This window comes from Falco punctatus, assembly GCF_963210335.1.
Source record: "Falco punctatus genome assembly, chromosome: 1".
Classification (NCBI taxonomy): domain Eukaryota; kingdom Metazoa; phylum Chordata; class Aves; order Falconiformes; family Falconidae; genus Falco; species Falco punctatus.
Window position 1 is genome coordinate 45,676,702 of NC_137580.1, and position 16,778 is coordinate 45,693,479.

Genomic DNA, 16,778 nt, shown 5'->3' on the forward strand with positions numbered 1-16,778 from the left:
TGATTGTTTGCACCTTGCGGAAACAGGTTGATATTTGCTGCATTTCAGGTTGAAGGACTTCAATGTCTTTGTCATTCTGGGTAATAACTACGGTAATACCAAAATTCTGCTTGGTATTGTTCCCATATCTCCTATCAAGATCTAGCACAAAAATTTGGATCCAAGTGCTGGGCTGAAAAAGATTTTCAGAAGAAAAGGCAAAATTCACCTGGTAGAAGCCGGACTTCTAAACTGTTGAATAAGTTCATGGGGCTTTTTTAATTAACCTTGGAATAAAAAATAATTTAAGAGGGATGAGATTTGCTTTAGACAGTGTTTGTATCATTCACGTGTGCATTTTTCTTTCATGTCATTTATTTTTCACTTTATCCACATTTTCTGGTTCCTGAGTACCAGGTAACTCTTAGTAGCTTTGTAGGATCTGGGCATTTGCAGCTGATATACTCTCCCTGAGTTGTGCACACTGCAATTTGTACCAGTACAACAGTTTTTGAGTCTTGCAAGAACGAGTGAGCTAATCTGGCAGCCTGCTGGCTGTCCCACATTTCTAGTTCTGCTATATGACCCACCCCTTTGTATCATTTGCACAACCCCCTAACTGATATCCTCCTCTGGACTCCGACCATCCATTCCTCTTGGCTATCAATGTCTGCTTCTGTAAGAAGACTGATACACTGGAAAAATACTTTAAAAAGTCAAATTTCCTGAGGCACTCTCTCTAATGAGACCATTATTTGTGGTATTGCTACATCCTTCGCTCTTGCTGTTTCACCCTCTTAGAAGAGTGAGTTTGCATGAGAAATTATTGTCTTGAAACCAGGTGATCCTTTACATATGTTATTCATCTATGATTTTTAATTTGCTTGAATATTACAAAACTTCTTTTGCTGTACAGCTAGTATGTTTATCCTTTAAGGATGTTGAGCTTCCCCAGACGTGTACAGTACATACATTACCATTTCGTCCTTCATCAATTCTTGGACTCATAGCCAGAGGCAAAGATGTTAAGATTTGCTTGAGCTAAGCAATACAATATTTTTGTTCAGCTGTGAAGCTGATTAATAATTTGGAAATAAAATCAATATATTCTTTGATTTTCATTACAGTGGGGTTTGCATTTAAACCTTTTGTACTGTCATTCTCAGCCTGAGCAGGGGAACATGACAAAACTAAGCTGATGGGTTTGGTGTCATCTTCCCTGTGACACTGCAAAAATGAAATTAAACTTCAAGGATTAGCAGGTTGATGATAATTTTTGCTGTTTAACTACCCTGATTATTCTTGATTGTCATAGCAGTAAAGGTTTTGAATGCTTCCAGTTTGCAGTGCCAAGTATGAAGTAATTTACATATTACAAAATTACTGAGCCCCTTGTTATCAGACAGTTTGGATCCTCTAGATCAATGAAAAATAAAGCTCCAAAATTCTGTCCTTTAATGGATAATAAAAGCTAATTTCCAGAGTCAATGAGTTCAGCAGCACTGAAAAAAACCCACCCAGGTAACTTTACCCGGGTAACAAAATGTGTTAAGAAGTCAGAACCAAACTTCACTGAAATCAGTGGGATGACTGAAAATTTCAGGAGACTTGTAGAAAGGTCCTATGTGCCTAATTCTAGTTAAATATTATTGAAAGCTTTGTCTTGAAATCCTTGCTAGTGTGATTTACACAGTAAACTTTCTGCAATGGGAAAGCCTTTATAAACTTAGAAATATTTTGTGTACTCTTAGAATGATCCTTCAGGCTTTGAACACGACAATAGTTCCCCAACACCAGCCAAAACGAAAAATTTCTGCTGCTGCAAGTGTTGGATTTTTTTCCTGCTGGCATTTTGTTTTCAGAAATGTGTTGTATCTGGGTACATCGCAAAAACATTAGACAAGCATTGCAATGTACCTTATGGAGTTGACAGTTCACTGCAGTCATTGAATCTCACAGTCCCTGAAGGAGGTAGGATTAGGATGCAAGATGTACAGCCACTCTCTGACAGGATTGACAATATTTACGTCAACTCTGATCTTATTTGACTTCTGTTTATATGGCATTCGGTGTAATTGAAGGCTATATTCAGGCTTCAAATGTATCAGATCACCAGAGATCTATTAAAAACAGTAGCCAGTCTCTTCATTTTTCAATCTGAACCCAAATGAATGTCCTGCTTTCTTTCTCATCAGTTTTCTGAAGTAGGTCATGAAGTTCAGGAATGAAACTTCCAGCTTAAAAAATGGAGGTCTACTTGGAGAGAAACAAACTAGAGCTGCTTCTTACACCATGATGCTATGCCCCTCCACTTCCTACCCATGCCTGCAAACTACCTTTCAACACCGGGGTCTAGCAGTTTTCCCACCTTTGACCCAAGAATATGTCCCAGCTGTACTCCAGCTACATGTTGGAATTAAATCTAGGGGATGAAATGAGGCCACGCTGTAGTCCCTCCAGAGGTCATTGATTTGGAAGACGAGGCCTCTGTACCTGGTGTTTATGTAACATATACCATTTCATGTAAAAGTATGTAAATAACGCCTGTAGTTCAGGTGATGCTTTAAAAAAAACGAGGGAGTCCAAAGCAATCAACAAAATCCATCTCCAGAGTACTTCTGAATCCAGCCATGAACATCATCATTGTGCAGCTCATCATCACTCAGTCAAATTCTGCCAACTGACAAAGACTTTTATGAGATTGAATTTAAACTAAGTTTATCAGGCTCAGACTGAGGTAATTCAGCAGCATAAGATGGGTAATTTTACCTGCTTTTGTGAAGTCACAAACTGCTCAAATGGATACTAGCTTATTTCCAAGCACTGAAGTGGCCAGAGCTACATACAGAATAAGCAGCATTTCAGATGTTGCTCCATCATAACATGCAGAGATGTAGCTCAGGCAAGGTCTTGTTTAATAAATTTGTTCCAGAATATTCCACTGGGTCCCTAAAATTAGTCCCAAATATCTTCCCACGTTCAAATATCTCCCTCTTGGCCAGGCTGTCCATCCATTTTCAGCTGCCCTTTTAACCCATTGCATCTTTTGCTTTACCAGTGACACCAGTCTCACCCACCTGACGCTACTTACATTAAAAGCTGCAGGGTTATCTCCACACTGCTCTTTACTCATCTCTCCAGGAACCTGCTGCACTTCTTAAGTCTCTGGCCATGTATGAAATCACTCGGTCAAGTGTAGGTTGATGGCTAAATGAACTTTGTTACTACCAGCCGCAAACAGACTTCCCCAGAAGCTCATCCAAAGAGTTCTAGGTATGGCCTTAAAATTTAGGAAGAACAACAAAGAAAAGTATGTGTGTCCCCATCTTTTTCTTAGGCTCTGATCCTGCAAAATGATCTCTGAGACCCTCCAAGAGGGCAACTCCAACTGCACAAAACACAAAGATCAACCTTGCTATGGTCACTGCTATGCTAAGGTCCTTTTTTTTTTGCTTTGTCCAGAGGAGATTTGAAGCTCACAAGTTCTTAGAAGTTCTCTGGTTCAAGCTGTAGCAGCTGAGACAGCTCCTTGTTGTAATCCCCATATTTATGTGAGCTGATGGCTCACACCAGAAGAAGCAAGGTGATTGAGGATATTCATTTTTAAGGGCAAAGGTGGTACCTTTGCATGTGTTTACGCAGAATCCAGCACTACAGGGCTCTAGTCCCGAATGAGATTTCCAAGTTATGTTGTAATACAAACAAACAGTAATAATAGAGAATGGGTAAGGGTAGCGGGAGGAGGGGTAAGTTATGATTAATTTTTATCAGACTTCCTTCTCCTTTCCACAGAGCAGTTCAATGTGAAGTCAAAGTTCATTGACACGTTCTCTGTAGTCGGTGGGATGATTGTTTTATATTAGCCATTGACTTGGCCTGCATTGATCCTTGAGAATGTATCGCACAAATCATTTTGCACTAAACTGCTGAATCGATGAAGAAATCTCCTGGAAAATTTATATTAAAAGTCGCTGTTTGCCTAAATGAGTTCCCTGTGCCCCATATTGAATATTTTGCTGATGAATTGAATGAGTTTAAATTTGAACATTGCAGACCCATTAAAGAATGAATTCTTAAATCAACTTCTGCCATTTATGATTGAAATGAGATTTCCCCTGCAATAGACTAGCTGTTATATAAATCAGTTGTGCATTTTATACTGTACCATAAACAAGATATAATTCTTTTAAATACACAACAGGTGCCTTAAATCTTTTGATGCATCTTGTATTTATCTGATGTTGATTTCAGTATATTTACACCAGGTAACTAACATGGGTTTATAATAGAATATAGTTTCTGAAGGTTAAAGAAGCCATAATCTTTGTTTTTAAATGCAACTGAGTTTTCAGGGATTATACTCTACATCACTGTTCACAGCTGAGATCTAAATTTAATCTAAAATAAATAATTGTCCCTTGCACATAAAAAAGCAAACCATCTTGAGTAAGATTATGGTTAGGGTAAATTTGACTTTTAGTGTGACATAGAGGAACATTTTTTCTGCTATCCACTTTTTAATATTACAGTGAAGAGTTGAATTTCTTTCCTTTCCACTAGGACTCTCTGCACCTTAGGTGACCTCTGCATTTACTGGCTCAAGTAAATGACTTAAGCTGGTATCAAAATCAGTCCATACACTGGTCCAGTTCTGAAGTTATCCCAGATACAGGAATTCCACTCACAGTTTGCTGTAGTAACTGGTGTCAGGGAAGTGGTTCTTAATTTTTTCCACAAATAATAGCTTTTTACATAGATAATATTCAGCATGAGAGATGGTTGTTTCCTACTAAGGCTCTGTAAGAAGGTCACAGCTGAAGTCAGACTTATCTCCTGATCTCATGGGATGCTCCATGTGTTTCAGAGTCTGCACCAGGTGGATCTCAGAGGAGCAGTAAGCTCCTCTTCCTCAGGGAACAGACTGAAGTGGACATAAAACAAGACTATGAGGGTCAAATCAGCAGCTGGAGTAAATCAATGCATTTTATTTGATATCTAGGGATGGTTCCAGTGTGGGCTTTATGTACTCAGCAACTTTTGCATAGACAAAATTTGCCAAGAAATAAGATGGGGAGTTCCAATGAGCTACAAGCGAGGGGTAGCAGCTGCATTGTGGATTAGCAGATAGGCAGGTCTGGAGGTTAATTTGACATTGCTCTTTTTCTGTCCTAGATAAAGTGACATTTAGAAGTGCTCACAGTATAAAATGTGAAAAAAATGCCAGCCCCAAAGGAGGGACCATAATGAATATAGAAAATTCAATAACATCTGGAAGCCAAATGAGAAAGGCATGTTTACTTACCTTTACCATCACTTCAGGACGGTGTATTTCTTCATTGGTGTAGCCTCAAACACACCCTACAAGGCAGCGCTGGGCTCTGATGCACAGACACTGGTGGGGCCTCCAGTCTAACCCTCCTCCAGTGCTTGTCCTCACCTTCCTCTGCCCACAGCTCAGCACATGCTGGATCTGCCCTGTGGGTTGACCCAGACACCATGTCCCTGATGACAAACCAATGTCAAACTTCAAGGTATGCTGGTATGCTGCAGCCACTCCTCCTCAATTTGGATTTGACTCTTTTCCTACAAGCGTGGCACTTGCCTTAGCCAAGCATGGAGAAGAGATCCGGCACAAGGTAGAAAGTACAAGAAAGGTACAAGCTACTATGACCATTCTTTGAAAGAGAAAACCTTCCTTATTTTTGTCCCATTCTTGCCAGTAACAGCGTTCAGAAGCAGCTTCCAAAGTAAAGATATCTTTAAATCACAGGTGTTGCAGAAGGGCTGGAATCACTCACTTTAACCAGGTTGTAAAATCTCACTATTGAGGCTGTAGTAACTAATGTTTCATCCCGTGGCTTCTAATGTTTTCATGTCTCTGTGGGACTTTGTCATCCAAGGACAAGCATCAAGGGTTTTATAACTATCAGTTGATCATTTCTGCTAAAGTAGGGGAGGTGGATTCTCAGCAAGATAACAAAGGTGTTATCTCTACCCAGGGAGGATATAAAGGATATTGGGAAGATAACATCTAATTGAAGATTCAATTTTCCAAGTGTCAAATTGTTTTGATGACTAATTGATTTACATAGAATGAATTCATTCACAGAGCAAATATATTTTAAATCTTGTTCCCTGGATTCTTCTGTGGCAGCAAATAGGAATTGCTGTTCATCTCTTAAAAAACCCAAACATTATAGACTAGGATTGGTGTGGAAGATGTTCCTGAGTTTTAGCTCTTTATCTTCTAGACATAGACCACAGTAGATTGCTAATGTCAATAAAGGTGTGATTTAGAGAACCAAGCCCAAGACTAGGAGCCAGAAAAGGTTGGCATCTAATTACTCTGCCTTGGTGCTAAGAGACCGAGAAAAGGAAGAAAACATGATGGCCTCAGGAAAAGCTGTTGCACAAGACCTCTTTGTCACAGTTTAAAAGAGGAATAATGGTGTTTTCTTCTTTCCTCAGAGGGATATTGTGAGAATTATTTAGTTAACGCTGGCAAAATGCTGTGAAGGTCAAAAATAATATGTAGTGAGAATGCAGGAAGAAGTGGTATGGAAGATTAATTGGGATACATTTAGAATAACTTTACAAGTGAGGTGTGACAAAACCAGTGAATCCTGCTGTAGTGAAGCCTTTTTTCTTCTCTCTCCATTTCTCTTATCCTCATCTTTTAATTCCTGAGGACTGATTGATAACACGCTTCTCCAGGAGGACTCAGTACTGAGAGCATCACTGGAACTAGCAGGGTTAAATTGGATCCAGCGCCCTGCTCATCCCTCACCTCCCAAGAGAGTTCCCAGTCTTCTGGACAACTGGTTCATCTGGGTTGTTCAGTGCAACCTGTCTGCTTCTGGCCAGAGGCATAGGTTCAGAGTGAAGGATTTGGACTGGCACTCTCTAAACTGGAAATGTTTCTCTGGGATGGCAGAAACAGAGACTTAAATGCCTTGGAGCAATAAAGACATGTCACTACAGTCCATGGCTCAGTCTTTAGGTCTCCAGGAAAGGCAGATTTCAGCTTTGCCTTCTCTTCAACCTTTCCCTTTTGGCAAGAGAAAGGCAACTCAGCCAGGACATTGCTGATGTCTAGCTTGGATTATGAGGAGCCTACCTGTTCTCAGACATGATATCAGAGCCAGATACCTCGAACTTAAATGTTGCCAGTCAGCGGCACCTTTCCTAGCAAACACTATTATCTTAGACCTGCATGCCACCCTTCTGTACTGTATGGATCATCTCAGCTGGGCTCAGCTGCATGGAGGGGTCAGCTGCGTGGTGGTGGCTTGGTATTTGTACCATGAAAGTTCTGATGTCATCTTTTTATTTTTTAGTTCAGCTATTTTATCTGGGGGCAAAATATCTATGTGGTGAAGGTTCAGTAGAAGGATCCTTTGTCCATGTTGGTAGCACCACTCTTGCTTGCTGCTCTGAAAGAAGCAGGTAACTGTTCCCATACTGTGCCAAAGATCTGCAATGCTGTAACTGTTCTATGGCCTGAGCACTGAAGCAATGTAATGTCGCAGGGGCCAGAAAAGGACCCACTTGGGTAATATCCTTTCTTATGTCAATGTGCAGGCACATACTGATAGTTCCACCTAGATAAAAATAAATATGGTTCAGAATAGATTTACATATATTAAGCTTTCAGTTAAAGCAGATGCGAGCCTTATCCTGAAAAATGCTGAGAATGTTGATCTAAATACTTTCAATTTTCTATAAAATACAAAATTTCTATGTAATAAATAATTTCAGTGAAACTTTAAGAGAAAACACTAACAAGTAATCAAATTTTTCAGACAGGGAGCTCTGAAAACTTTCAAGCATCAAAATGTTTTGATGGAATCTGATAATTTTCTGAAAGTGTGAAATAACACTACTACACTTTCAAAAGTATGTTACTTGTCATGAATTATATGTTACGCATTTTGAAAGCTGTGTATTTAAGTGATCCTGCCCAATTTTATCCAAATTCTGCCTCCCTTTTGCTAAAAATTGCTCATCCTCTATCATTCAATAAATTCTGTAATTATGGTACTAATGACATTTCTCAATATAGTTGCAAATGTAATTTTAAAATGTTGATTTACTTTTCACTGTACACGTTGTGACCATATTAATGGTCACACATGAAATTAATCTTTCATGTATGTTCTTTAGTAGACAGAACCAGTGTGGTTTACTTTTGCATATTTTAATTTTCATCTTCATTGTTGTCTTCTCACTAAAAGATTGGCATGCCTGGGTATCACCTCTGTCAAAAAAATATTCCTATTTTCATCGTGGTAAAGGAATTCAGTAAAACCTTTGTGCTCTTTCACAAATTTCTAAATACAATTTCATGTATTAATGCCACAGATCTTTAACATTTCTGTCTCTCTTAATTTTTTATTAGCATACACAAAATTTCAATTTCATGTTGTTTCATTTATCTTCAAAAGAACACTTTTCTCCAAAAATAATGCAACAAACATCTCCAAATTTTTATTAAAGATTTATAAAACTTTTTTTTTCCTGAATTTGTCCAAACCCTTTAAATACAACTGCACCCTTTGAAAACCATTTTCATGAGAATTGTTAGGTTTGGAAAAATAAAAAAGGATGCTTTTATCTGGAGCCAGACTTGATGTAATTGGACATTATGGTTCCTTCTTCACATAGCTATACCTTTTCCTCTAAAAGATAATTTATTGCATACCTAATGTCTTGGCCAACAAATAATAGTAAGTGTACCAGCAGATGGTTTGGATGGAGATCAGCTGAGATTGGCTCAAGGCCACCACACTCATTTAGTTTGTAACCAAAGAGCTACTTCAGCTGCAGGTTTCTCAGGAGAAAGCTTAGCGAATCAACACGCTTGTCCCACTGATGTTTGTAAAATTGTTCCTTGTACATCAGCTCATGTTTTTTAGTTCAGATTACGCATTTTCTTTTTGCTTGCATTTTTCAGTGCTCCTTTATACTGGATAAAATGCCAGTGCAGGCTAAGTGTAATAGTGTCGCAGTGTTACAGTCTCCAGTCAAATAAAGCACATGTGGATTTTTTTACATGTTTGAAGAAAATTTTCTGTTACGTTTTCACTTTCTGAGTGCTAATGAAAAAAGAACATGTCTTTTGAGGTGTGGCTGGCAGATAATTGCTCTCACAGGATAAACATAGTATCTTTTCTTTTACCATCTAACATTTCAAATCATTTTACATATACAGAACATTTGTGTCTAATTGGATGAAGGATCTTAATTCCTGTTACAAAAAAAATACTGTTAAATTGATATTACTTCATTGATTTTAATAAAGCCTTTGAAGATCAGAGAACAAAGGGGCCTATTGGTTCTTTAATTAGTAAAGGATTTATTCAATAAGTTATTGGACAAGTTAATTTACAGGACTTAATTTTGCTATTGAAAGGTTTAGCCTCCTTCCCTCCAAAATTGGGACGATGGACCATTCCAATACTGTGAAGGTGATGACCTTGTGATAACCCGTGTGTTCATCAGTCAAATTACTGTCCCCAGTAATGATAATGCCAAAGCTCTGGAACACTGGGGCAGCTAATCTGTATTCAAATTACACTCAATGAAACAGCAAGCACAATTCGAGTAATAACTCACTAGCACTGAGAGGTGAAGGGAGATGTTCAGACCCCTTCATGCAGATTGGACATTATCATACATTTCTTAGGTGTTGGACAGGTCTGCATGAGAGGGTTGTTAATGAAAATATCAATCAAAAACTCTGCTGACTTAATGGTCAATTTAAATTAATTAATTGGAAAGGAAAAAGTTGAGAAGGACAGCATTGATTGTTCAGCTCAAAGCAGTTGGCAGGCTAGGAGAACGAGGTTGCCCAAATAAGACAATGTTTCCTATGTCAGCTGATGCCTTGTGTAAAATCTTGAATCTGAAAAGACAGGGAAAAATAGTCGAATGCTGTAATTTGAACACTTTGACACTCTGAATAATGGTTCACTGGGTTTAGGGATGGGGTGCTGAAAGTAATGGTACAATATCAGCCTTGGGAGGAAATCTGCAGGAGAGGTAGAAATGGGTCAGGATGCACCAGCTGAGGATTTGACCCTCACTTTGCAGTCACATGTAGGACTCCTTCCGTTCATGGATTGTTTTTTATCCTCACAGCTTGTAATTTCTAGCTCAGAACATATTTGTTAGTTGTACCTAAAAGGCTGACTCTCTGGAGGTCAGTAGAGGACTCCTATTGATTTAGGGGAGCAAGAATCTTGACCTGCGTATGCAATGGGGCTTCTCACAAGTAAACCTGTATTTCAAGAAAACATTTAATGCCTGGAGGCATTTATAAGAATTTTCTTATTAATATGAAAGGAAAAGTATCTGATGTTTTGTGAAACTGATGTAATTCCTTTGGGATGAATAAAGTATTAAAATGATATTTTTATTGTATATTTTTAAAATAAATACTTTGAATTAAGACACTTCCCATGTATAATTAAATATCAGCAAAATTTTACAAGAAAAAAAAGTCCAAGCTATTTCAAAAGACATTTTGTTCATTGCATAAGCAAAGGTTATAGTAATTTGGTGTGGGAGCAGGCTGCTTGAAATTGAATCAAGATCTTGTATCAGCTTCTTGTGTTTTGTAACCAAAACTCAATATAGGGTTACATATTTTTTTATATATATATATATATATGTATGTGTGTGTATATTTGTATCTCGATATATCTCAGTTCTAATGATCACAGCAACATTTGGTAAATTCAGAAAATTTTAGCTGTCTAAAGCACAATCCAAACCACCTGCTATCTATTAGCTGCATTGAGTTGTGACGTGGATGCAATCTAAAATCTAAAGATCCCAAATATTTTTGCAGATCCTGGGAAATCCAAAACTATTACTCCAAAACATTATTATCCAAACACACTTTCTTGTCTTCAGCCAACTATTTTGTTTTGGTTTTAATTTGCTTCCTAATTCTGCTGTTTCTAAATCACACATTGTCATTTGCATCAGAGAAGAATATAGACATCAACCCCAAGTATAATGCAGCAGGAAATAAATGTCAGATGTAAAATGAAATGCAGATGCAGCAGCTTTACTGTGGAAAGAGCCTGTCAGGCAGCACTGGGGATGGTACTGATGTTATTATTATCATTCTTTTTACTATTACAAACAGGATGGGAACAGTAAATTGGCCTAATGAGACAGAAAGGAACCAAAATAAAACAATTAGCCACTAAACACAATATGGTGATTGTATGTTTAAGTAAATGACAACAAGTGAAGCAGTACATGACACATTATAAGGGAAATAAAGACACCGGGCTGACTTGCTATTCCTTCTTTTCCTTCTCCCCATATCCTTTCCCCAAAGCAGTATTAAAATGATAAAAAGGAACTCAAATTCGTTCTCAACTAAATGTAACTTCATCCTCAGTAGACTTCAGGGACAGGTCTTCAACCAGATTTCATACCTGACTTCTAGAAAATGCTTAGCATAATGGATACACACTGGATCAGTGCTGCACTGCTACTGAATATGCTGCAAAGAAAATTTACCAAGGCTCAAAAAACACAAACAAACCATGACTGTGTCAAGACAGTCGTAGTCCCCCCAAATCTCCCTACTGTCACAATGTAAACCTTGTTCATCTTCAGAAGCACTGAGGCATGTTTTGAGTTCTCTCCAGCAGCTAGCACTCACCTTTCCAAAACTATCTTAGAAAATATTTCACCCAAGTCACCCGAGAAAGTAGGTGAAAACAGCTCTGATACTGGAAGAGCAAACAGCACACCAAGCAAAGCCCTCAGAGCAACTCAGCACAACCCAGACCGGATGATCCTGCAGTTCAAAGATGTGCCTGGTTAAATAGACTTATTTCTGGATGGACTGTGTTAGTGTAATGGCTGTACAGCTAAAATGTAATCTCAATAAATGGTGTCTGTCATTTGCAAACCCCTAGCTTTGCTTTCAGATCTAATCTCCCACCAAAGCCATTCAGCATAGCTTTGACTGTTCACCACTCTGACAGCAGTTGAATCCTGCTGGGCATGGTTCTTTCACCCTAAAATTCAACCAATACGACCCCTCCATAAAGCCATGGAAGATCTTTATCTAGAGGTATATCAGGGGCCTTTATATGGTTGGCCCGTATAAAGGATTGTTACCCCTGCACATACCATTCTGTTTTGCCCGTATACTTGGAGAAGCACATTCATGTAGGGATTGAAACCCATGCTGGGAAATATTAATGAAGAGTAGGGTAGAAAATATGTCCAAAAATATGGCTGCTGGTGCCTTCATCCCAGCTCTGCCTCAGTTTCCTCATTTAGGAGGTAAAGATAGCAACAAGATGCTAGAAAATTTTCACTTCTAATACTGACAGTGATTCTTTCTGTGGTTTTGGACAAGATACTTAAATTGATGACATTGGTTCACCACCTCCAGAAGGGATATAGCAACTTCCAATGCACCCACTGTTCATGGAGGTCCAGATCTCTTCCCAGCACCAGCTTTCCTGTGTGCAGTATGAGGACTGGACAAATCTGCTGCTGCGTTGACTGAGTAGTGTCTTGCTTGGGGGAATGGATTCCCCGGTATGTCCCAGGAGTCTTAAGGTTGAACAAATTAGGACTGCCTATGGGATCTAGTGATAGGTGCTGGGTTTCCCCTTTGGAGTGAGAGTAATGCAAAAATGTGTATGAACTATTTTTAGTTGGGCTATAAAGACAGAATTAAGCTATCAGAAGTTATAATTAGAACACTGCCATGATTCTAAATTTGGGGATTAGATACTATGCCTGTGAAATTAATCAGGCCAAATGAAGTCATCCTGGAATATAATTACATGAACTGTTTTATAATTCTTCTGGCACAGGGTAAGAGATTTTGTGAGCAGTACTTGTGAAGGGCAAAATGGTGCGGTGGCTGGAGCAAGTCAGGAAATGGCCTTTGGCACTAGTGCAGATGCTGAGGGTCTCAGCCCAGCCTTGTAGCTCTAAAATAAGCCAAAGCTGGGCCAGTCCTAGCCTGTGCCTCAGTGCATTGCACTGGGAGCCTGTCTCTCCTTGGGCTCCACAAATACTTCGGCCCCAGGTTTGCAGAGCCTTACACAGCCTTAGCATTTTCCAGCACAGAAAGCAAAGCAGACACAGAAGTTGTTAAAAAAAGATGGCCTTTGCTATGTAAGTGTATCAGGACATGGCCATGAGCAGAAGTATTATTATGATTTTATTTTCTTATGAATAACAATAAAATATTACATTGACTGCAAGCTTGATGTGAAAGCTAGTAATATTATTGCTCTTGTAGTATTTAGTTTGCTTGTATTTTCTCTTGACTCCAGATGGATTTTAATTTTGCATATGGTAGCTACACAGTGTGCACGTAAAAGCTTTAATAAATCTGCTTGTTCAAACTGAAATAGGCATTTTGTATTATGAGATTGTCTTGCTCCAAAACAAATCCACATGATTAGAGTAGTGGATTTAACTAATTGTCCTCCAAGCAGCTCCTATGGGAAAACAAAATGTTGCCTATGCTAATAGTGCCTCAAACAGGGATCAGTCAGGATCAGCAAAAGCATGGTATCACGTGCTTTAGTATTGTATTGTTTACCAGCTGGCGGGAGGATAATTTACATAAAATCATTACCACTTGCTTTAGGGTAAGTAGCATCATAAGAACTGAGTCCAAAATCCCAATATGTAACTACTGTTGAATTCTAGAGAAATGCAATTTTATGTTCAGATCCCAGAAATCAAGCTTTGCATTTCACTCCAGGGTGAGATCCTGAAGTGTGAGGGATATGTTCTCTAGACTAAACCCTGATGCAGTTGTTCATGTGAGATATTAAACTGATAGACACTTTTCAGAGACTTCTATTCTATTCTATTCTATTCTATTCTATTCTATTCTATTTTCTATTCTATTCTCTATTCTATTCTCTATTCTATTCTATTCTATTCTATTCTTCTCTAGAGGCCAGCAATAACCACTATTATTAGCAGTAATATTGATTAGATTATTAAAAATTATAATGATACCTACAACATGTTGTCAAAACATATAAGAACAAATACCTAAAACAGTTCAGATGATCTGTGCTCAAGAAATGCCTTGCAGACTGCAAGGGGAGCCTGGTGTTATGAGCTGAGATGCAGATGTCTATGTGGTTTCTATTCAAAGGTAGGTGGCATGAGTCCAGCCCTCAGAGCTTCAGTTTTTCACTGTAAATTGAAAAAAACCACAATGCCTCATGTGAACTTTGACATGGAGAGACCTTGACAGGAGAAAAGGCTGTGTCATTCCTTCTACCTGTTCAGTGCTTGTTTTCAGCAGGGAGAAGGTAGTAGCATAGCTGGAAAGATTGCTCCAGGACCGCTGGCTCTGGCAAAGGTTGTTTTATTTAGTTTTGAAAGAGGCCAGCTAGTAAGTTTACTTTGTTTGCATGGTTGGCCATTCTTGCTGAGTGATCCAAAGAAGTGTCAGGGCACTGGAAGTCTTGTTTTCATTAATGACATAACTACAGGCAAAGAAAACAGATGGGGGCATTGTTAATTGAGAAATTCTCTGGCACTGCCGTGAGAATTGCCTGACCAATGTTAAAGCAGTGTGATGAGGACATGCAGGGTTGCACAGACACAACATAGCTGCAAAACCCTGCGAAGAACCACCCAAAAATGTTCAGGGTCGCTACAGAGATGATCAACAGCCACTTCTGTAGGTTTGATTCTACCACAGGCTGGGGTAGAGTTGTTGCCTAAAACCTGTGGTCTCCACCCGCAGGAGCTAAACAAACCTTCCTGACAAACCTTCCTTGGCATCTGGGCTGAGACTCAGCTGAGCTAATTTACGTCCTGGACAGCTCGGTCTGAGCTAGTCACTCCAGAGTCCCTTTGTAGTCAGTAGAGAAAGAGATACAAGGACAGCTGACATTTGCACAGCCTAAAATGGACTTTCCTCTTCATTGACTAGAAACCTGGGAACCCTGGAGGACCCAGGAGGACCAGCTCAGCCACAGAGTCCCAAGCACAAACTCCTCAGCCAGTGTAACTGATACCCTCCCAAGAGGCACCCCCGTGCCCTATCTGGGAATGCTCTGTGAAAAGAGAAATAGTTTACCCAGCCAGATTTCATCACTGGCAGTTACCAAGTGGTTCATTAATATGCTGTGTAATTCCAACCTAACTATTCTAATGTGCATTGATTTCATCTTACGTGGGAAAAAGAGCTCATTGCTTATTATTAGTTGTAATATATCTGCATGAAGAAGGTAATAGCTAGCTGCTGGCCTCACAGAAATGACTCTGAGAGGAGTTAGCTGTACTTGCTGGAAATGGATCACAGTGACTGAACACTGGGATGCCAGAGACTCCTCTGCTGTGGGGAGAGATGCTCCAGTCTTTTAATCATCTTCAGAGGCCTTCTTCAGATGATTTCCCGTACGTCCATGTCTCGTACTGAGGAGCCCAGAACTGGACACAGTACTCCAGGTGTGGCTTCACCAATGCGGAATAAAGGGGAAGGTTCACCTCCCTCAACCTGCTGGCGATACTTTTACTTTTTCACTGTTCAGTGCTGAGAAGGCTTTGTTAGAGTGCCACTAATGGCAGAAACCCACTCACTACTTTGCCACAGCTGTTAAACAAAATTGTACTGCAGCTGGAAAACGCCTCTGGGATACAGACCAAGAGAGTCATGTATGCAAGGACAACAGCAGAACACCACTTTGTGGTTCTAGAATATTTTCTTTCCACTCAGTTACAGTCCCATCACTGGCTTTCTTGTGAAAATCTTATTTCTTACTTCATATCAACTTTTACTTCATATCAGCTGTTGCTGTTGAGAAATTTTTTTAAGTCCTTCTCTGTGGAACCCATTCCTGTCTAAACAGCTAAACAGATCCCCCAGGTTTTCAAAAAGATAATTCATATTCTGGTTTGACACCTTAGATGGACTTGGGGAGATCACTGAATTCTGGTGAGGGTATGGAGAAAAGTCAGGATTGAGGGTCCTGTGAACTTTTCAGCCACATTCCAAGACAGTACATGTGACTGTGAGCAGGTCGCCTCCATCCATCCCTCACCTGCTCAGCCAGGCTGGGTAAGACAGGCAACCTTCACAAGGATGCTTGCTGAGTGAAGAAGTCAGTCCACACGCCAGTGTGCACAATCTCAGTGCCTCGACATCCACATCTTACTGCTTTTCAGAAATGCTGAAAAAGATTCCATGTAAAAAAACTCTTTGGACCTCTGCAGAAAACCACGTAGAAATACAGAATAGCAATAATGCTGTCAGACTATATAATGTAAAGTAACCAGCATGACCTTTGCAGGGGTTAGGCTTTTGACCTTGCAGGTCCTTCCATGAGTGTGGCCCACATCGCTTCCCACCCCACGTACAGTAGTAGCCAGCATGCCTGCAAGGCACTTTTCAGACTAATTCCTGCTAATGTCATGCATGGCTAGTTAACCTCCATTTGATCTGTCTTTTAGAGATTTATTCATCAATAAAGGCGTTATTACTCCTTTGATGATAGTTAGTATCATTTATATGAATTGTCTATTGACGGACACATTTAACAAAGGGTGTTTATGTGCTGAACAATCACATAGTTTATTTATCCAATAATCATATAATCGATTTGAAAAAAAATTCAAGTTGAAGGACTTCTTTGAGATTTAAAGATTTCACAGTTTCCATCTGTGTCTAAGATGTTTAATTTGTGTTAGTTATGTATTACATTTCACTAGTATTGTTCCTACAAGAGGATCTTATAGATCAGCCTCTGACAGCTCTCAGGTAAAGACTGAACCTG

The 16,778-nt window shown here is 39.3% G+C and overlaps 1 long non-coding RNA gene across 1 annotated transcript in view; it reads right to left on the reverse strand.

Moving 5' to 3' along the window:
- The window catches only part of LOC308054367, a 360,286-nt gene extending 345,538 nt beyond the window's left edge, over nt 1–14,748 (reverse strand). The window contains exon 1 of the long non-coding RNA XR_013924082.1: nt 1–14,748. This exon is cut by the window's left edge and continues 40,646 nt beyond it. This is a non-coding gene — a long non-coding RNA (uncharacterized lncRNA).
- Nucleotides 14,749–16,778: the final 2,030 nt, after the last annotated feature.